Here is a 23808-nt window from a genome sequence, read left to right on the forward strand (position 1 = left end):
TTGACACTACAACTAGAGACCTGGTAGCTAATCTGACATCAAGAGGCCCAACAACCAATCCAATACTGCATCGAGAGGCTTGCCAGCTAATTAACATTGAGAGGTCCGACAACCAATTTGACCCTACATCTAAAGGCATAATAGTCAATCCAACATTGAGAGGTACGACCATTGATATGACACTACATCAAGAGCCTGACAGGTAATCCAACATCGAGAGGCCCAGCAGCCAATCTGACACTACATCAAGAGTCCTAACCCGACACTACATTGACAATCCGGACAGCTAAACTGACAATCTAACATATACGCTTTCTTTATTGTCATATGATTGGATATTTATGATAGTGTCTTATTGATCTACATGCTCTAACTCTTTCTGTCTAGTATACTGAAAGTACACTGGTAATGGAGAAAATAAGTGGCAAACAGGAAAGAATTTTGCTCCTGTTTTTAAAATATCATCCTATTTTTCCATCCGCCATGCAAATGCAGCTTGAAAACGTACTTACTTTTCATTTTCATACCTCTCCTTACGTCGTTGTATCAAATCCTACTCACTCCAACTTCATCTACCCAAGATATCGTTGTTGATACCCATCTTTTATCATTAACATTTATTAGGAATATAGTTCATTCCTAAATCTTGAACTACACATAGCTTGATTCCCATAAACTAGAGATATATAGGCGACTTAAAACTAAAGTCGCAGCCACACTATTTTTAAAGCCTCCTCATGTTGCTTCCATTCTAATAAATCATTTTCTCGATTGGACAAACATTTTCTACTATGTCAATTTTCGTTGTTTGATAATTCTTTTATCATTCTCGAACAATAAAGAGGCAGCTATTGACACCTAGTTTTGACCTCCCGATAATTTTTCTAGGCTGTTGTTTTATAAAACTCTATTAATTTTGGTTATTCATACTTTTACTTACTATTTTAGCATCGAATGAATCTTGACATGTCACATTAATGATTTGAAAATATATAATTTATTTTTATTATTTTTTTTATTTTTTTATATTATCTATAATTTATTAATTTAAACATAATATTTTTATGTAATTATTAATATTTATCAAATGTTCATGCTCGTAATATACAGACACCTAGTATTTTTGGATATTATTACTATTATTATTGTTGTTGTTGTTGTTGTTGTTTTTATAACATTTCTTAATAATTCATATTTATAATTTATGAGTGCCAAATTTTACTGTCACTGATTTTAAAATAATATACTACGTGTCATTTATTTGACATGACCTATTCATTATAATGATTTCTGTTTATTATAATTATTATTAATAATAATAATAATAATAATAATAATAATACTAATAATAATAATAATAAAATAGTAGTCAATTCCATTTAATTTCCCTTGTATATTTAATTTTTAGCCTTTTTTGTACTCAATTGATGTCAATTTTAGTCAAAATTAATATTAATTTTGACCCCAAATTAAAATTCACATTTTGAACTACTTTTCATATCATTTGAATCTCCCGTTATCTCAGTCATTGACCAAGATTGATCCAACAACTAAGATCAAATCATATTTTCTTTCCTTTTAAATCACAACAACCTAAACCCAATCCCCCATTTGCAAAAATCAGTTGTATCTCACCTCTCATTTCTCTCTCTTCTCTCACTTTCTTTCTCTAAACATGTGCTTCCCTTCATTTTCTCTGCCACTGATTTCACCAATGACAAGCATTCACCGCCGTCTTCTTCTCCTCTCTCATACCATTGGCCCATCGAAATTGATGGTTGGTGAGTTCCAGCCCAGCATTGCTTCGACTGCACTACCCCTCCTCTTCTCTATTCCCCGGCACCTCATACTCCTTTCACACGTCATCGGATCATCAGAATTAATGACCGAAAAGTTCTATCCAACCACTCTTCGACAAGCCCTACCGTTTCCAACTAACCACTGTTGCACAGCCATAAGACAGCTCGCAAGCATGCCCTATGCTGCTGCTCCTAACTCTTGTTAATTTTGGTATAAAAATATGTGTGTTACAACCCAAACTTCAATACTAAGTTCAAGAACAACTTTCAAGAACTGCAATAAAGTTACAACAACTTCAAACACAAATCCAAATGAATAATCAAATGAACTATCATAATAAAGTATATATCAACTTTAAGAAAGAAGATGAAGCAAAAAATTGTAGAATCAAATCCACTGAATGTACGGTTTGTCGTTAAGAAATTTATTCCCATTAAGTATCCAAGGTTATGGAATCTTTCCTCCCAGGATAAAATGCTTCTCTTTCTGAAAATAGCAATACCTCAAATTTTCAGAAACTTTGAACACATTCAACGATTTGATGATCACACAAGAGTTTTTAGAAGAAGAAGAGGATTATTTTTAACTCAAAGAATAGTATTTTCTTGAGGAAAAATTCATGTATTTATAGCCATCAATGTGTTGTTTTATGAAGAGAAGCAATGGTTTAGAAAGGTACATCCCTTCATAAAGGTGCAACTCTTCGAAAAAGGTGTAACTCTTCAGAAAGGTCACAACCCATTGGAAAGGTCATAACCATTCAATCTGAAAAGGTGTCTATTCAAATGTATTTTAGGAAAAAACACCTATTCATTTTTCATTTACACCTCTTAAAAACCCAACAATCCCCCATATGAATGGGGAAGGGCTATTTTAACAAAAAATTTACAGACAAGTGTGTGATCAACAAGCAAAGATTAATGCATCTGGATGAGTAGGCTTCCCTTTGAAGTTTCTGTAGTGAACATACATCAGACGAAGTCGGTAATTGGCAGATTTGATATCTTTGAACTGCCAAACTTTAATGTACACCTAGACAAAACAAGTCATACAACCAGCCTTATACCATTTATGTTTCTTACGATTTTGCTTGTTTTAGCAATGAACATGTCCTAATTTCATTAAAGCGTAGAGAATAGGCCTTTACTAACATTCTCCTTGAATCTGCTTCTATATCACCCTCACATAGGTAATTCCTAAATATTTAATCCTATAGATCAAACTATTTGGTTAAACTTGCCAAACTTAGAAACCATTAAAAAGCTTCAAACCATAAGCCTTATCCTTGTTCTCTAAACATTGTCTTTATCATTAGAATGGGATGAGTATATTGACAATGTTGAACCATTAGTCACAACTTTGTTTGATCTCCTTGAAGTTAGCTTTTGGGATCTCCAGTCTGCTAGGTGGATTTATCGCCATACTGACTTGTCCTAAGTCATAAACCCATTCCTTCGATGATCTCTCAACTCCTCCTCTAGATACGCTTTTGTATGTGGATCCGACATATTATCCTTTAACTTCATATAGTCAAAGTGATAATTCTACTAGAGAGCAGTTCTCTGATGGAATTATGTCTCCATCTTATATGATGAGATTTATCATTGTACAATATGTCCCCTGCCCTACCTATCACCGTTTGACTATCACAGTTTACATACTGGTGCCAAAGGTTTGGGCCAATAAGAAATATCTTCTAAGAAATTCCAGAGCCATTTAGCTTCTTCACCGGCTTAATGTAACGTGATAAATTTAGATTCTATTATAGAGCGGGCAATACATGTCTGATTGGATGATTTTTAAGAAACTGCTCCTCCATTTAAAGTAAATACATATCTACACGTGGATTTTTACTTTATTCAATTCGATGATCAAATTTGCATCATTACATCCTTTAATTACCACTGGAAATTTTTTATAATACAAAGCATAGTATTGAGTATGTTTTAGATACTCCAAAACTCTTTTTATTGCCATCTAATATGTTTGATTGGGATAAGTCATGTACCGACTCAATTTACTAATAGCACATGCTATATCTGGTCGCAGACAATTCATGATATACATCAAACTTCCCAACACTCTTGCATAGTCCAACTATTAGTAACTTTTAGCTTTATTTTTTTAAAGTACAAAGTTCACGTCTAATGGAGTCTTGGCATTACCAAAATCTAAATACTTGAATTTTTCAAGTACCTTTTAAATATAGTGAGACTATGACAATGCCAACCCTTGTGGATTTTTATGAATTCTTATCCCCCAAGATCATATCCGCAACTCCAAGATCTTTCATATCAAAATTTCTCTCAAGCATTGGTTTCATATTATTTATATCAACAATCTTTCTGCTGATGATCAATATATCATTCATATACACACAAACAATGACCTTTTGATTTGAAGTGTCTTTAATATAAACACATTTATCACATTCATTTATCTTGTAGTCATTTGCCATCATGGTTTGGTCAAACTTCTCATGCTACTGTTTGGGTGCTTGTTTTAGTCCAAAAAGTGACTTAACAAGCTTGCATATTTGCTTTTCTTTACCAAAAATCACAAAATCCTTAGGCTGTTCCATGTAAATTTCTTTTTCTAATTCTCCATTTAGGAATTCTATTTTCACATCTATTTGATGGATTTCAAGACCATATACCGTCACTAAGGAAACTAATATTCGAATAAATGTTATCCTTGTTATAGCCGAGTATGTATCACAATAATTAAGGACTCCCAAGTGTGGTTTCTCAATATTGAATTAGACTCACTATTAACTACCTCTTTCTAAAAGGATGTGTCTACATGCGATATCGATTCTTTAAATATTTGAGATCAAAAAATATGATCCAAATAAAGTTGATGTTCTTTGGCGTGTACTACACCTCGAATTCTCATCATTAACTTCATTTCCGCTTAGTTTATCTCGAGGTCATTTAGACCCTCTACTAGACTGCTCATGTCTAGTTTAATATGGATAAATGTGTTCAAAGAACTCAGCATTATCTGATTCAATTATGGTATTTTTATTGATATCCAGATGTTCGTCTTTAGGAACCAAAAATCAATAGACTTTACTACTTCTAGCATATCCAATGAACACACAATCCATAGTCTTAGGTCCTATTTTTACCCTTTTAGGCATAAGAACTTGGACTTTTGTTAAACACCCCACTCTTTAAAATATTTTAAGTTGAGTTTCCTTTATTTCCATTTTTCATATGGAATTGAAAGTGTCTTACTATGGGGCACTCTATTGAGTATTCAGTTAGCGGTAAGGATGACTTCCCCCCACATGTTTTTGTAGTAAACCCAATCTTATGAGTAAGGCATTCATTATTTCCTTTAATGTTCAATTTTTCCTTTCCACAATTCTATTTGTTGAGGTGAATATGGGGTAGTAGTTTGATGGACAATTCCATTTTCTACACATATCTCCATAAAAGAAGATTCATTTTCTCCCCCCATCACTTTTTATCATTTTGATATCTTTCTCTAACTGATTTTCAACTTCTATTTGTATTTCCTAAATACATCTATTGTTTCATCCTTACTATTTAGTAAATAAACATAACAGTACCTAGTTCAATTGTCAATAAAAGTTATAAAATACTTTTTTTCACCATTAGATGGTGTTGACTTTATATCACAAATATTTGTGTGGATTAAGTATAAGGGATTGAAATTCCATTCAACTGACTTATAGGGATGCTTAACGTATTTTGATTACGCATACATTTAATACTTTGATTTTTTAAATTCAAAATTAGGCAAAACTTCTAAGTTAATCAGTTTTCACAAAATTTTGTAACTGACATGTCCTAAACGTTCAGGCTACAATTCATTTGACTAAAGCAAGTAAGAAGAATTAAAACTTCTATTGATCTCATCATTCATTACATTGACCTTAAACAGGTCCTCGGTGAGGTAACCTTTTCTTACACACATTTCTCCTTTGCTAATTGCAACCTTATCAGAAACAAATACATATTTGAATTTATTTTTGGTTAGAAGTGATATAAAAACCAAGTTCTTTCTCAACTCCAGTGCATAAAGGACGTTGTTGAGTGTCAACACCTTGCCTGATGTCATCTTCAAGTAAATTTTTCCTATTCCTTCAACCTTTGCTATTGCAGAGTTATCCATATAAATTTTCTCCTCATCTTGAGTCAGAGTATACAAAGCAAACAACTCTTTATTAGCACAAACATGGCGGGTGGCACCGGAATCAATCTACCATTTTCTAAAATTATCTACCAAGTTGCATTCAAAAATCATGGAACATAAATAATCTACTTAATTTTTGGATTCATCCAACTTAGCATGATCCGTCTTCTTGCCTTTCTTAAAGGCCTGACAATATACAAACTTATGGCCAGCTTTTCCACAATTAAAGCAATTCCCTTTGAATTTCTTCTTTGAATGATTGCTTTGTTGTCCAGATGCTTTCTTTCATTTCTTTGAGTTGTTAGGGTCATCCAAAGTATCCCACGACTCTTTTGAAGTCTTCATATCATTGTACACATTGTGCAGGTCATCTTAGAGGCCACTCAGTATATAATTCTTGCATAAGAAGTCTGAGTGTTTCCATGCCTTCATTACAACAAACCGTTCCTTGTTTGATGTCTCTTCGGATAATTTTGGAGAATTTTCAGAGATGAACCTTTGAAGACATAGAGTCATCAAATAGAAGAACATCTTTTGTTGTCAACATTTAAAATCTACACCCAGAAACTTTTTGGGTTTCTTCGCAAGTGCCATTATGGGCTCCAAACTTGTATGGCTTGTCGTAGCAATAGTTGTTGCTGCTGCACTTGTCATTCCATAATTTCCATGATTTTTAGCATTTATTTTGTTGTCACAAAAAGCTAACCAACTTAGTATGTCAGAATACTAATTATAATATTTTAAAAACTTTAAACACCAACTTTTTTCTAGTTTAACGATGAAGTTTTTATGGTCTTCTAATCGTCAACTGAATGAACTTTAACTCATGAAGAAGTTTTTATATCTTCAAATCACTATTTATTTCAAGCAAAGTAGAAAGCAACAAGCTTTAATCTCTAGAAATCAAATAATACAGATTATGAATGTACTTTATTTATAAACGGGGAAAAAAATTTCACCAAACAAGAACAGAAAAATAATTTTTTTCAATAAATTCCTTGAGATTGTTATTCCGGGTACAAAAATCTGTATGTTTCAACTCAAACTTCAATACAATGTTCAAGAACAACTTTCAATAACTACAATGAAGTCACAACAACTTTAAATACAAGTCCAAACAAATAATCAAATGAACTATCAAAATAAAGTATTTATCAACTTTAAGAAAGAAAATGAAGCAGAAAATTATAGAATCAAGTTCACCGAATGCACGGTCTGTTCTTAAGGAATTTATTCCCCTCAAGTACCCGAGGTTATGGAATCTTTCCTCCCCAAAAAAATGGTTCTCTTTCTGAAAATAGCGGTACGTCAAATTTTCAGAAACTTTGAACACACTCAACGATTTGATGATAACACGAGAGTTTTTAGAAGAATAAATATTGTTTTTCAACTCAAAAAAAATTGTCTTTTACCTGAGAAAAAATTCAGGTATTTATAGCCATCAAGGTGTTACTTCATGGAGAGAAGCAATGGTTCAGAAAGGTGCATCCCTTCATAAAGGTGTTACTCTTCGAAAAAGTCACACCTCATTGGAAAGGTCATAACATTCAATACGAAAAGGTGTCTATTCAAATTGCATCCTTTATCTTGGTATCTTTCCATAAAAAACACCTATTTATTATCCATTCACACCTCTTAAAAATTCAACAACTCCGGTCAATTAACGCTAGAAAAATATGAAGTCCATGACGGATTCCTAGAATCCATCCTGGGTTTATTTCTTTGTTTAGAGTTTCTATTATTATCTCTACTCTTTTGTCAAATTTTAGATTTTAAATGGATAAAATTTGGCTTTGAATTTTGAGGTGATTCTTACTATTTTGTGTTAGTTTATGCGTTTAGATTAACATATGCAAAAATACCAAATTTATATTGTTTAAATTCTATGAGTTTGGGTGCTAATTAGTTGGCTGATTTATAACAAATATCATGTGTTAATCTTAGTGATTTAACTCTTGGTCATCCCTCTAAATCATTTCGTGGATTTGATAATATCTTGGTTGAATTAGTACGTAAAATATACATATGTTGTGTCGAAAAATTGTGTGGTAGGCTTACTTTGGGTAACAAAAGATTCTTTTTCTCGTGTTTGAAATGAGCAGAATCTTTGGTATGATTATTTACCTTAGAAAGCCTTGATACTTAAATATTTATGATAAATATATGATTTATGTGTTATTGAAAATATGTGTATTAGTTAATTTACTCAATGGAAAAGGGTCAAAAATTCCCTTCAATTATGTAAACTGGTGCAAAAACGCCCAATGTCTACGTATTGGGCTTAAAATGTCCTTTCCCTCTACCTATTGGCCTATTTTCCCTTTTATTTGGGCAAATTACATGGAAATGTCATTCTTGAAATTATTTACATAAACAATAGTATTTTTTTAATATGAAAAAAATAATATTTTTTAAATATATAACCATCTAAAAAATCAAAAAAGATAATTATAATTCCTAATTTAATGTTACAACTAATTATCAATTCGCCTTAATTGAAGAGATATATTTTCAATCTTCAAATTAAAAGTGGAAAAGATAATCCTTGCTTTCAAATCTCTCACTCTCTTATATTAAAAATTCAAATATTTTAAAATAAATTGATTATTTCATCATTTGCTCATGTGTGTTTCATTTTTTTTTCATGTATGTTAATCATCTAGTATTATTTCATCATCATGTATTTTTAATTCTAATGTAATGGGTTATATTTATGGAATAAAAAACATTATGTTGGAAGTACAGATATATCATGTATTTTTGTTGTATAAATATAATTTATGTCAAAGTCAGATTATTATTATATCTTTGATATAATTTATGGGATAAATATTCATGGTATATCCCATTATGTCGAAAGTACTTTTCTTGTTAAAAAATTATTTATTAAATATAAATATATATTTCCAGTATTACATGGTATAAACTTTTTATATCTAAAATATACCATGTATATTTATGGTATAAATATAATTTGTATGGTATAAATATATCATAAATTTTTATGTTATAAATATAACATATGTTTTTATAGAGGCATCGTGAAAGCAGGAAATAAAAATAAAAAAAATAAAATTTTGATATAGTATATAAAAAATGAATGAACAAAGACCTCCATAAAAATAGGCAATAAATAAGAAATATGAGAATTTAATATATAATTATTTTTCTATATGCTAGAATATGTCATAAACGTAAATATTTTATATGCTATATATGACAACCAACTAATATGACTATGTATATGTAATATTTTTTTTTAAAATGGCTATTTATGTTGGTTTTTCTTTTTATATATCAGATCAATTTAGAATGACAAAAAATTGATATTGTGCACTATTTATTTGGTTGATATTAATAAAAATGATAAGAATTTTTTTTTGTTTAATAAAGATAAGTTGTCATATTATATAATTTTTTTCTTAAATAAAAGGGCAAAATAGCCCTAATAAATAGACAAAAAGGAAATTTTAGACCCAATAGGTAGACATGAAGGGCCTTTGAGGCCCAATAGGTAGACAGAGGGCATTTTGCACCATTTCACATAGTTGAAAACATTTTAGGCCCTTTTCTATTTTCTCAATTTAATTTTTAAATAAAATAACAGCGTCATGGTTGCATATTTAAGGTAAAAAGAAAAATTCAAAAGAACATCGTGTGTGCTCTCTTACCTTTTTTTTTTTGGATAGATTGTGTGTGTATATTTATGGCAATTTAGCATAATTTCTTCCTCTTTATTGATTCAGTTTATTGATTTGATTTTTGCAATATCCTTTTTTCCTCTTTTACGTCCCTTCATTGATTTTGAATATTTTTCTTTTTTTAATTCTTTGCTACTCTCACTGTATAAAGACCTCCCCTAATTATCTTAAGAACACCTTTCCTCTACTATTACTCCTCGCAGAAAAACTTCTACTTATCTATTCTTCTCTATACAAAAAAGTAAAAGAAAAATACTTTCAAGTTCTTCGGCACTTTTGGGTTTCAAAGAGGCATTCAGTTCTGACTTATTGCTTCAATTTCTTTGCTTAAAGTCTGGTTATAATTATTTATTTGCGGCTTAACTGGTTAATATCTATCGACATACTTTTATTCCTTATGCTGTAGCATTTATGATAGCATAAAAGTACAAAAAAATGCCTATAGGAACTAATCCAAAATAATTATTCAGTGCTTGTGTTTCTGTTTGTTATATCTTTGTTTCATTATTTCTCTGTTTGAGGTCATGTGCTGGTGTATTCGACTTATCTTTTGTGTTTGTTCTGCTGTGTTATTTGTATCTAGCAGGCATTAGTAAAAGGTGTTTTGGGATTTGAAGAGTTGGCCCGAAATTTGGGAAGGAGTTGCTTATTTCTTAAGTAGTTTAGTCTCTTTTTCTTTTTTTTCATTATTTATTGGTCTGTAATATTATTTTATAAACCTTTAATATGTAATAATAAAATTATGGAACTGCTTATGGGGGGCAGAGATTATGTGATTTATAAACCTCTATTAGTAAATTTGTTTTGTCACTTAGAAAGCATGTTTTAGGACTAGGAATTAAATTTATATGTATTAAATCAAATTCGAACATATCAAATTAACTTATAACGCGTTTAACTAGTTTTTGACATATTTTTCCATATTTAGTTTAATTTCAAGGATATTAAAACAACAATCTAGAAATTAAATTTTAAATCCAGCCTAATAATAATTTTTTGCAAATCTGTTCAATATTTTTTTGCGATAACAAAAATCATTTTTAGTATTTTCAAAATCTGTTTTAGCATTTTTAAATAAGTTTCTCTTTTAAACAATATTTTTTTTACTAATCTATTTAATAATTTTTTGCAATAATAAAATCAATTTCTATTTTCAACAAGAATTTTCTGCAATTTATTTTTCTGCAAGCAATAAAAATCAGTTTTTGTTTTAAACAATAACTTTTTGCAAATCCGTTTAATAATTTTCTGCAATAAAAAAATCTGTTTTAAATAATAATTTTCTTTAATCAGATTCATAATTTTTTGCAAACAATAAAAATCAGTTTCTAGTGTAGATAATGATTACCTACAATTAGTTTTCTGCAATAATAAAAATCAACTTTTGTTTTCAATAATGATTTTCTATAATTAGTTTAATAATTTTCTGCAATCATGAAGTTCAATTTCCAGCACTTAAAACAAGTTCTAGCATGTTGATTCTTATTCACCTAGATATCCTATTTATAGGATCTAGTTAATTAATTTTTGACATACTAATCAGTTATTAGACATTTAGATATCATACCTATAGGTTTTAATTACACAAAATGAGTAACTATTTTTAAGCATGTCAATCACCTAGTCAACCATAATCAAATATGAGGCTTTATTTGAGACAATTATGTGTAAGTGTTAGTCTTTGTTCTTTGTCATGAACCTTGATTTTAATTAGGTAGCCCAACTTTCTTTTTGTCTAAACCAAATCTAAAATAGCAAGTCCAACACCTCTTGGACATTAAGTTGGATGAGTAGAAATTTAGGGAATGCTAGTTTTAATCATTTTTCCTAGAACTCCTCTAAATTTAATAAACAAACTAGGTAGAGGTGGATAGAAATACGAAAATGATGAAAGCTGATCTGAGCATAATCAGACAATGCGGCAACGACATTGTCAATTGTTAATTAGCTACACGTAGATCCGAATAATAAACAATAATAAATTCTTGTCCAACCTTTTAAATTTATTTCTTCTTTTATTTACTTTGCATGTTTTAATTTCTTGAGGTAGTTTAGGTTCTCTTATTTAATGGAAAAACATTTTCTATATTTATTGCGTCTCTTCTATCATCTTGCTTATCTGAGTCATTTTATTTTTCAATGTATCTTATCATCACCTAGATAATTAATACTTAAAAATAATTAAGTTAGATGTCTTGTTTATTTATTATTTTCTTTCACTTAGTAATATCAAATTTAATAAAAAATAGCCGGCCTTTGTTTATCATATAGAATCCCCATGTAATATATGAATTCGATCGGGACCCATATTTGTGGACCTTAAAAAGTGCCTAACACCGTTCTTTTGAGGTAATTTGAATCCTTACCTGATTTCTGGTAAACTAGAGTAAATAATTAACTAAGTTCATAATAGAATGGTGCCCATACACAAACCTTAATTCGTTAGGTGGAAACTCTTTACTCTTTAAATATTCTAAAAAGAGTTTCCATGTCGAATTTTGCTTTTTGCTAGAAAAATGGGATGCGACATATAGGACTAGAGTATTATTCCACTATTACATGTGCTCTTTCATATTATCTATTTCCAATGTAATAGTGTGATTGCCATCAATCAAGGTTGGAGGCATATTTTAGCGATCAAGTCATTGTTACCCTGAAATAGAGAGTAAAACTCTTGCATAGTTTTCCTTTACACCAAAATTTAAAAAGTTAGGGTTAGCATAGTATTAGGCGTATTATGAGTATGTGGTCGTCTAGGTAAATATTGTAATTGTTATACATTTGTGGGTGGTTTAGATTTGATTTTTTGTTAGAGGACAAGTTTAGAAAGTTGTAGTAACTTTCGGTGCATAGAATGGGATAATACTTTGATTATAATAATTATCATGAAAGAGTCAGTTCATAATATCTAATTTTGAGAAGTGTGTTGTGAAATGGCTTAAACTGAGACCAAGTATCAAGTTACAAGTTTAGGCTTGCATCTACGATAGAAGTGATACTTAGTGGCAAAAATAATGTAGTAGCGGTAAAAGTATCGCTGTAGTAGTAACCTAATTATCCAAGGAGCCCTGCAGCAGCGGTAGATCCTCCAAATGCCTTCACCTTCTTTTTTCAAAATGTAAAGGTAAACTACCTTAGTAAGTTATTCTAAAGGCTAGATAAATCAAACTATATCATATCGAACCATAGTGCTACAACAGTTCTACTATAGCAACAACTATATCACTCTAATGGCCAATATGTAGTATACTAGTTTTAAAAATTAGAAACCCATTTTTCATTTGCATTTTTCTAAAAACTGTTCAAGGTCTTAGTAGGAGCAATTTTCTTTAACTTTAGGGTTTTTTTATCTTTGAGGCAAGGTTTTCTACACTCCAAACTTGAATTACACCTTTAGATTTGTAAAGATTGTGTGAATCATAATCATGGTAGAATTTCAAATTTAGCACTAAATTATGAACTGATAGGAATTGGTAGGGAATTAGTTTATTATCAGTTATTTTGATCCTAGGGTATTGGAAAACACTTTCTATAGTAGAATTTTTTTATAGTAATGATAAAATATAAAGAACTAAAAAGTTTAAAGGGTAGAAAACACTAAAATAATAAACTGGCGCAAATTCATGGGTAAATTTAATATATGTGAAATCCTAATGTTTAGAAAGGATGAAATATTGTGTTAAGAATTGTATAATTATTGTTTATAGATCAAGAATAGGCTGAGATTGAAAGGAAGGGCAATTTTATTGCTATAGTCATTTTGAGTAAGAAATTAGGGTAGGTTATGGTTTAATTAAAGTAAAGACTAGCTTGACTTTGTGCGTTTATGTGAGTTGGGTGTTGGTAGTTTGTTTTTGGGCATTACTAATGATTATTGACTATATTATGCATTGATCATATAGTTTAGACATAGTACTGAGATGATATATGGATCAATTGTTACTCCAATACTGTTATATGGATTGGGTGTCACACGGAAACTATTATTAGATTGGGTACCATGCATGTACCAGTAGATGGACTGAGCTCATCCCCAGTAGATCATATTTTAGAGTTGCTGATGATACTAATATGTGTATATCTTGTTTGCATGCATATATACATATTGGTGATCATTGATGAATAAACTACATAAGCGTAATTGATGTAATTGTTACTTGTTTACTAAAGATATGAAAAGTTATGATTGTATTTGGTTGTCAACTAATTGTAAATTGTGTCCTGATCATGGTTACTTGCATTATAACTTTCCTATTTGTATGGTGTTGAGTTGAGTCATTTGATGATGCCTACTAGTACTTAGGTATTGAGATGAGACCTCAACTCTAGTTTGGATTTCAGACATTGATTCAAGGGTGAGCACCATGTTCGAGCAGCTATTAGATTATTTTTATATAGTTGTTGTCCTTTTTTAAGGGCTAAGACATTTCCTTACTTAGTGTTTTGGATGATATTTTAGACTTGATTTTGGATACTATTTAAATATTTTGTATCGTAACTTTCAGGTCCTGGGGTTGTAATAATTAGAGATATTTCTACACTCTATTTTTTATGGATAATAATAAGTTAATATTGAATTCGGTTGATTCATATTGTGTTTTAGTGAGTTAATGGTAAGTATTTAAGGAAAGTAACTTCTGAAAGTCTCATTTAGTTGGCTAAGCATTGGGTTATATGGTTTTCCCATCGTAAAGTTAGGGTGGGTTTCACTCATGACTAAATGAGTTATGATAAAGATGGTATTAGAGCACTGGGTTTGTTGATCTCATCGTGCAAAAATAGGTCTTGAGGAATAGTATGGAGACGTCTGCACTTTTCTTTGAGAGACTACAGGGCTTTAAAAAATAATTTTCACTTTTTTCTTCCTTTGATACTAGTACTTGATTCCAATTGGTATATGGTGATCCAAATTGGTATATAACCTCCTTCACTCTTATTTAACAGATAGTGAACACTCATTCCACTATAGCAACAACAACCGCACTAGTAGAAGTCCCCGCACCAACCATTGAGGCTGTAGTTTTGGGGTGACCTAGCTACAAGAGAAGGACAAGTGCAACACATGTCAGGGTTGGATCTTGAGTAGCCAAAGGACCATCTTGGCAGAGATCACCATCTCTTTCTCTATAGCAGGATGCTCCAGATTTGGTCTAAAAAAAGGCAGTGATTGAGGAAGAAAAAGTAGTAGTTCTAGAGAATAGTATTAGTGCAAAATAGTTCAGCTCAGATGCCTATATCCAAGTAATTAATTTAGCAAGTATTGGGGTTTCTGAATAGTTTGGTTGGCATATGTACTACTCCAACAGTGCTTGTATTTCTATCCCTAACCTTATAGTATGATGTTGTTATACTTGCATAGACAATGGGAGTATTGTTTTTGAAAGGTAGTAGGACCAATGATTTCTAATGATGAGGATAGACTATTTTTAAGTTTATAAAGATAAAACCTTCAATGTTTTAGGGTACTGAGTTAGAGAATGCATTTGAGTTCTCGATTGACTATCACGAGTATCGTTATGAAGAGGTATGGTTTGGAGTGTATGATATTTTTGTTGCAGGTAGGGGATAAGAAATGATGCAGGTTTTTTGTTGAGTATAGTGATGGTTTACCTCGACTTACTTGGTCTTGGTTTCAAAATGTGTTCCTTGATAAGTATGTTCCTCGTACCTATTGAGATCATAACAAGGATGAGTTTCTGAAACTTGAGTAGGGTGATTTGTTTGTGGTGGCCTATAAATCCAAGTTTCATGCTATGCCTCGCTATGCACTTTAGTTAATTACTTTAAAGGAGAAAAGAATCAGGTATTTTGTAAAGGGATTAAACTCATGTCTTCAGGTGGTTGCACTGTAAATGAAAACATCTAAATAGACTTTAAAAAGTGGTTGAGTTTGTAAAAAATGTGAAAGGGGTTAAGTAGCAAGGTGATGTGGATGCAGAGAAAAAGAAGGCTTGAAAATGGGTCAATTTAGTGGTGCTTATTTTATGGGTTGTGGTTCACAAGGTTATTCTTATTGGCCATTTAATTAAGTTATGTTTGTGTCTATTGGAGGTTAGTTATCAACCCCCTCAGACAGATAGTTATACACCTTGAGTATCTTTATTTCACTTGCCTGCCTTAGATATCAAATTCATAAGTGTGGGTGATTAGGTTATATTTGGAGGTGTTGTCCTAACTACTTATCTATAGGATAATTGACTTAGCAACCTATATCTAGTGCTTTATTTCTTGTAGGTCATGATGGTAGATGATATAGTAGGGGTCATCCACCCAGTGGGCATGGTAGTCATAATACAGGAAGGAGTGGCAACCAAGCTAATCGTGATAGAGAATAAGTTGGTTGAGATGGTGCTTAGGCTGGTAGAAGTGGTGGTTAGGGTGGTTATAAGGCTTATATTTATGTTATTTGGGCGTATCCTTAAGCTAAAGCTTCTGATAATGTGATCAAGGTACTATTCATATTTATGATTGTATGGCTTTTGTGTTATTTGATTTTGTGTCTACTTTCTCTTATATGTCTATGAAATTTTCCTTGGGCTGGGACTTAAAATGTGAATTCCTTAATACTCCTATGTATGTGTCTACACTACTGAGGTTTTTGTATGAGTTGATCAGGTTTATTAGGTGTGTCCTATGATTTTTATAGTGTACAAAACTTTAGCAGACTTAGTGATTTTAAATATGAAGGAGTTTGATATTATTTTAGGGATAGTTGGTTGTCTATTCATCATGTTATTCTTTATTGCTATGCTAAGATTTTTATTTTATATACATCTGAGATGGATAAGTTATAGTGGTAAAGTACTCTTAAAGCTACTTCTTTGAGAATTTTGTCAGCTATTAGTGCCCACAAGTTAGTTAAGCAAGGGTGTAGGGCATTCTTAGCTCATCTTTAGGATGAAGGTGTTCCCTATGACCTCCCTAGTATGCCTTTTAAGTGTGAATTAGACTTCAGTATAGACTTATATTTGAGAACCCATCCTATATCTATCTCTCCTTATATAATAAAACCGATAAAGTTAATAGAATTAAAATTTTAGTTACAAGAGTTGTTAGGGGAGAGTTTTACTCATTTGATTATCTCACCTTGGGATGTTTCTACACTTTTTATAAAAAATAAAGATGATAGTATGAGGTTGTGCATAGACTACTGATAATTGAATAAGAATCCCATTCATAGCAAGTATCTTTTTCTAAATATAGATGATCTATTTGACCAGTTGTAGGGAGTCATCGTGTTATCAAAGATTGATTTGAGGTCAGATTACCATCAACTTAAGATTCGGGTAGAGAATATCACAAAGACTGTCTTTTGAACTTGTTATGGACATTATAAGTTTTTGGTCTGACCAATGCCCCAACCATATTCATGAGCTTGATGAATGGCTTATTCAATTATTTCTAGATTCTTTTATTATTATTTTCATTGATGATATTCTGGTTTACTCAAAGATTAAGGAGGATCATAAAGCTCACTTGCGTATAATGTTTGGGTTGCTTAATAACTTTATGCAAACTATTCAAAGTATGAATTCTAATTGTTTGTTATGTGCTTTTTGGGGCATATAATATCTAAGGGAGGGTTTATTGTAGACCCACAGAAGGTGGAAGCTACTAAGAGCTATGCTAGACTAACCAATACGACAAAAGTTTATAGTTTTATGGGTTCAAGCAGTAATAATCATTGATTTATGAAAGAGTTCGCCACTAGTTCTATGAATATGACTCGCTAAATCAGAAGGAGTTACCTATTGTGTAGAGTGATAAGTGTAAGGAGAGCTTTCAAAAGCTGAAGACCTTGCTAACTTCATCTTTTATTCTTAACCTGCTTATTAAATATAAGGATTTCATTGTGTATTCTGATGCTTCATAGTCTAGTTTAGGTATTGTTTTGATGCAGGGTTAGAATTTATTACTTATGCTTTAAAGCATCTAAAGTCATATGAGAGGAACTGCCTCATCCAAAATTTTGAGTTGACAGTAGTGATCTTTGCTTCAAAATTTAGAGACTTTACCTCTATGCATAAAGTATGAAGTGGTCATAGACCATTATAGTTTGCAGCATGTGCTTACTCAATAAGATTTGAATTTGAGGTAGAGAATGTGGATGGAGTTCGTTAAAAATTATGACATCTTAATTTTGTATCATCTGGGCAAGGCCAATGTTGTGGAAGAGGTATTGCGTTAAAAGCTGACAAGCATGGAAAGTTTAGCATGTTAGAGGTGTCGAGTCGCCCATTGGCTAGAGGGTTATGAACTCTAAGTAATGGCTTTATGAGATTATAGGTGATTATCAAGGAAGAAGTTTTAGACCATTTTGAGGCCAAGTCTAATGTCTTTTCGAAGATTAAAAGTAGAAAATTCAAAGAAAATGAGTTGAATAATCTTAGAGGAAAAATGTTATAAGGTGTGTCCAAGGAGGACATTCTTTAAGAAAAGGGAGTTTTACGAATTCGAGGGTGCGTGTCTGTGCCTCATGTGGAAAACTTAATTCCTACCATCCTTGTGGAGGCCCATAATTCGCAGAATAAAGTGGGTATTATGGATTTTATCACCAAGTGCCAAAATTATCAACAAATTAAGTATAAGCATTGAAAACCTATTGGTACTTTAAAGAGAGGCCCATTATGGAATGGAAGTGGGAAAAATAACTATGGATTTTTTATTGGTCTTCCTAAGAGCCTAAGTAAGTGTGACTCTATATGGGTGATCGTCGATCGTTTGACCAAATCTTTATACTTAAATTTGGTGAGGGTAGACTAAACTGTAGCCAAGTTAGCCAAGTTATATGTGAAGAAAATTATGAGACTTCATAGGGTACATATTTCAATAGTGTTAGATAGAGGTACTTAGTTTACCACCAATCTTTGGGAGAAATTTCAGTTAGAATTGGGTACCAGGTTGGACCTGAGTATAACTTTTCATCTACAAACTGACGGACTACCAGAATGAACAATCCAGGTACTTGAACATATGCTTCGAGCTTGTGTAATGAACTTTTGTGGTTAGTGGGACCAATATCTACCCTTGTGTGAATTTTCTTATAACAATAGCTACCACTCCAGTATCGATGTGACTTTTTTTAAGCTTTGTATAAAAGAAGATGTAGGTCATTGATTGGATAGTTTGATGCTTTTAAGGTGAGACCTTGGGGCACGGATATGCTAAAGAAGTCGATTGAGAATGTGAGGTTTATCCAGGAGAAATTGGTAGCAGCTAAGAGTCAATAGAAAAAATATACAGATCATAAAGTAAGGGATATGCACTTTGAGAAGGGCAAGAAAGTTTTGCTAAAAGTGCCATCCATGAAGGGTGTAATGTAATCTGAAAAAAAAAGTTGAGTTTGAGTTACATCAGACCCTTTAAGGTTTTGAATAAAGAAGGTTCAGTGGCATATAAGTTGGATCTTCTGCCTAACTTGTAAGGGGTTCATCCTGTGTTTCATGTGCCAATGCTCAAGAAGTACCATAGAATTGGAGACTACACCATTCCTTAGGATTCAGAATTATTTAATAATGAGCTCTTTTGTGATGAGGAGCCAGTTGCTATTTTGGATAGGGATATAAGAAATCTTCAAACTAAATCCATGTTTTCTGTGATGGTTTAATATAGAAATCACCTGGTGGAGAAAGCAACATAGGAGATAGAGGCGGATATGCATAAGTGTTATCCATATTTATTCATTGACTCATTTATTTCCTTACTTGTTTGTTGACATTTTGGCTAGTTTTCATTTGGGGATGAATAAGGGTTAAATTAGTATCAAATGTAATGACCCAAATTGTCATTATGCTAAAATAAAAAGTAAAATTCTTGCCTAGTTTTCCTTAGACAAAATTTGAAAATTCAGGGCTGGCCTAGTCTTAGGTGCATTTTAAGTCTGTGGTGGTCTAGGAAAATCCGGTAGTGATTAAAGTATTGGTGGTTGATTTTGATTTGATTTTGTGTTAGAGGAAGAGTTTAGAAAGTCACAACAACTTTTAATGCATAGAATGGGTTAGTAGAACTTTGGTTATAGCGATTACCGTGAAAGGGCGAGTTCATAATGTTGAATTTTGAGAAGTATATTATGAAAAGGCTAGAACTAGGACCTAGTCTTGATTTACTAGTTTGGCCTTTCTATAAAAACAAAAGAGCTGCTACATCGACAGAGATGTCGTTGCAGTTGTAGCCTAATTGGCCTAGGAGCCGCTACAGTGGTAGATCCTTCAATACAGTGGTGCCACAGCATGACAACCATATAGCTGTAGTGGCCAATACATAGTATATCAATTTTAAAAATTAAGAAACCCATTTTCCATTCTCACATTTCTAAAAAAAAATGTGTAAGGGCTTCGCAGGGGTGATTTTCTTACACTTTTGGGATTTTTTCATATTTAAGGTAAGATTTCTTTATACTCAAAACTTTAATTACTCCTTTTTATTCATAGAAACTATGAAAATCATAATCATGGTGGAATTTGGAAACTAGTCCTAAATTATGAATAGGCATGAGCTAGTGGGGGAATTAGTTTATATCAGTTGTTGTTGATCCTACGACATTAGAAAACACTTCCTATGATCAAATTTTTGATTTTAATATTAAAATATGTAGAATTCAAGAGTTTAAAGGTAAAATCCTAAGATGATGAATCAGGACATATTCGTGGGTTAATTTGGTAAATGTGAGTTCCTAATATTTAGAAAGGGTGAAATATTGTGTTAACAACTATGTAATTGTTTTTATAGATCAAGAATGGGTTGAGATTGAAAGAAAAGTCAAGTTTGTGGCTTAATAGTAGTTTTGAGAAAGGAATTGAGGTAGTTTATGGTTTAATTATTGTATAGATGTTCTTGACATTAAGCTTATATGAGAGTTATGTGTTTGTGATTTGATTTCGGGCATTACTTGTGATTACTGACTAAATAATGCATTGAACAAATGTTTTGAGGTCGTGTTGAGTTTAAATATGGATCGGGTGCCAAGCGACACCATTATATGAATCTGGTGTCATGCCTATACCATGATTAGATTAGGTACCATAGTGGGTATAGTTCATAGATTGGGTTTATCCTATGAAGTTCATGTCTAAGAGTCCTTGCTAACTCTAGTATTTGTGTACATCTTACATGCATGGAACTAATTGTTCGATAAATATATATGTATGTGTGTGTATCTCTCTGTCTCTTTCTCTCTCTGTGTGTGCATATCTATCTATCTATCTATCTATCTATCTATCTATATATATATATATATATATATATATATATATATATATATTCACTATAGAAGAACCTACATAAGTGTAATTGATGTACTTGTATATTTGTATTCTTGATGAGATGAAGTGTTATGACTATATTTCGTTGTCAACTAATTGTAAGTTATGTTTTCCCTGTTGTTACTTACTTTTAACTTGCTTATTTGTATGGTTTTGAGTTGAGGCCACTAATGATGCCTTCTAGCACTTAGTTGTTGTACTGATACTACCTATTGTTCCAGTATTTGAGATGAGACCTCGACTCTAGTTCTGCACTTTAGACATTGAATCAAGGGTGAGCATGTAATACACCGAATTTTTCCTAAGCTTAATTTCTCCTCAAGGAGATTAAGGAGTGACTTCCTAAGTGAGTATCATTTTAACCATATAGAATTTACCTAATTTCGACTTTTTATCATATGGAAATTTGATAAGCTTTCCATCGATATAGGATTTTCCCAAATCCGATACCCGGACAAGAAGTTATGGATAATTTAATTTCTAGTCGTAAAACAGTATCATTTTAGTGCTTGGCGCATCGCGGTGAGGGTCTATTTGACAATTGTCAATTTCTAGTGAAACTCTGCGATAGTGGCGCGTCGCGGAGGATCCCAATTTCCCAATAGTCAATTTCCAGTCGCCTAGCGCGATTGTGATGCGTTGCGCTGAAGTTCTAGGTCCAAACCAGTGGGACAATGCGATGGGTCCTCGTCGCGATGACTGCCATATCCCCATTTGTCAATTTTCAGTGAGCCACCACGATAGTGGCGCATCGCGGTGACCCATAAAATCGGGTTTTTAGTTAAATTTTTCCAGCTTCGTACAGAAGTTAAAAAGGGCACTTTGGACTTTTTCCAAGCCTATTAAACCGTACAAACACCAAATCAAAGTCATTTACAAGCATTTTATGAAGTTTTTCTCAAGTTTTCTCTCAACAAAAATCCTAAGTATCCAAAATCTCTTCCAAGAATCTCAAGAATCCACCATAGATTTTCTAAATTGAGTCAAGATTCAAGGTTCCCAAGTCAAGGGCTTCAAGAACCCTCATTCAAGAGTACGAATAGATTCCCAAAAGTGAGAGTTCATCCAAAGCTTCTAGTTCGAGGTATGTGGGATTTTGAACAAGGGTAATCATTTCACCCTTGTGCCCAAAGACTTATTTAAACTACAATTTTCTGCAATTTATGAAATTTTACATGAAATTGAATTGGGGGTTTTCACCCATTGTTATTGGTTGCAAGTTTTTGATGTTTTCCATGAATTGAGGGTCTAATGTCATGATTTTTACATGTTTTCTTGAGAAATTGCAGCTGGGTCTATACCCCATGATTTTAATCCTTGAGAAATTAATAGTTGAAATGTTTGAGATATTGAAGTATATAAGTATGTTGAGATTATGAGCTAAATTACTATAAATTCCAGATTTCTATATGATTTATGAACCTATATACTATCTAATATGCATTTTGATGAGTTTTAACTTGATATTAAATTATGGGTAATTAAGCCCTACTTGAGACTTGTAATTTTATGAACTCTTGTGCTATAAGAACCCATGATTTGAGAAATGTTTTAACCTAATGGTCATAGAGCTTTGAAATCCACTTCACTACATGAAATTATAGATTTGATTGTTGGGTTCTTATGAACCATGATATTATTTTGAAAGTGGATTTTCATGAGATGAGCGAGATAAACTAAAGGGGGTAGTATTTAGCACCGACTTGGGTAATTTACTACGGTTTCTTAGCCTAGAACTACGTGCCATCGTAGGTTTGAGATTTTGGGCCTAAGGCCAAGATGATTGGGTCCGAGGCCGAGATGAGTGATCACTGAGTTGAGGTTATACTCCTTGGCAAGAGTATGATGCCTCTCCCCAATGTGAGGTTTCTTCCTTAGGAGGACAAGACGTTGGACTCTATGTAGCTCGCATAGTTTATGTAGGTTAAGAGAACCTCCCTAAACTAAAGTATTTTCCATTGAGATAGAATATTTTCCCTAAAGCTTTGAGATGAGATATTTTCTAAAGTGAACGGATTGCTTTTGAGTATTTTCCAAAGAAGGAAATAGTTTTCTCAACTAATAAGAGTTGATCATCAGTTTTTAAACCAAAGTCATATGATTTTGAGTTCCAAGTGTTTGAGTTCAAAAGAGTTATAAGTTCTTGAGCAATAAAGAAGTTTTACTCTCCATGAGATATATGCATTAGTTGAAAGTATTGTTTAAAGCTTTTTTCATCCTATGAGTAATGAGAACAAGAGAAGAGCACAGATTTTAAAGCCAAAGAATAATGACTCACGAGATTTGTGTTACATGCTTCATTATACATGATTTATGAGTTTTACATTTTAGACTTATTCAGGCTATGTGAGTCATTTCTAATTGCATGCATGATTTGATTAAATAATATTGATACTGTTTTATGTAAATGCATACACCCCCATATACTCAGTACATTCCCAAGTGTTGATCCACATATACGTCTATGTGCTACATTGTCTTATAATATAGATTCAGGTTCTCAGTCCCAGTCTCGTCAGTGATTCCCGAGTACCTTTGTCTACATTTCTCCAGTGGTGAGTGCTCATGGTTAGAGGTCCTATCTTCAGATATTTCAGTATTTGAGTGGTTATGTTATTACTTTTAGTGCAGTTTGAGTCAGTTGGGGATCTGTCCCAACGACTCTCTAGTTCATGGAGTAGTAGAGGCTTTGTTAGACTAGTTATCAGATTATGGTTGTGTTGAGATTTCCAGTATTGTGGTCGTTTGGACCGAGTATTATCTTCGTATTTCCTTTCATTTGATATGACAGTGCCAGTGTTTTGTATATTTCTTCTTGAATGAGTTATTATGAGAAGTGATAGGCTCAAAGGGTTAGCTTAGGGCTACAAGTAGCCCCAAGC

The sequence above is a fragment of the Capsicum annuum genome, chromosome 7, assembly GCF_002878395.1.
Source record: "Capsicum annuum cultivar UCD-10X-F1 chromosome 7, UCD10Xv1.1, whole genome shotgun sequence".
NCBI lineage: Eukaryota > Viridiplantae > Streptophyta > Magnoliopsida > Solanales > Solanaceae > Capsicum > Capsicum annuum.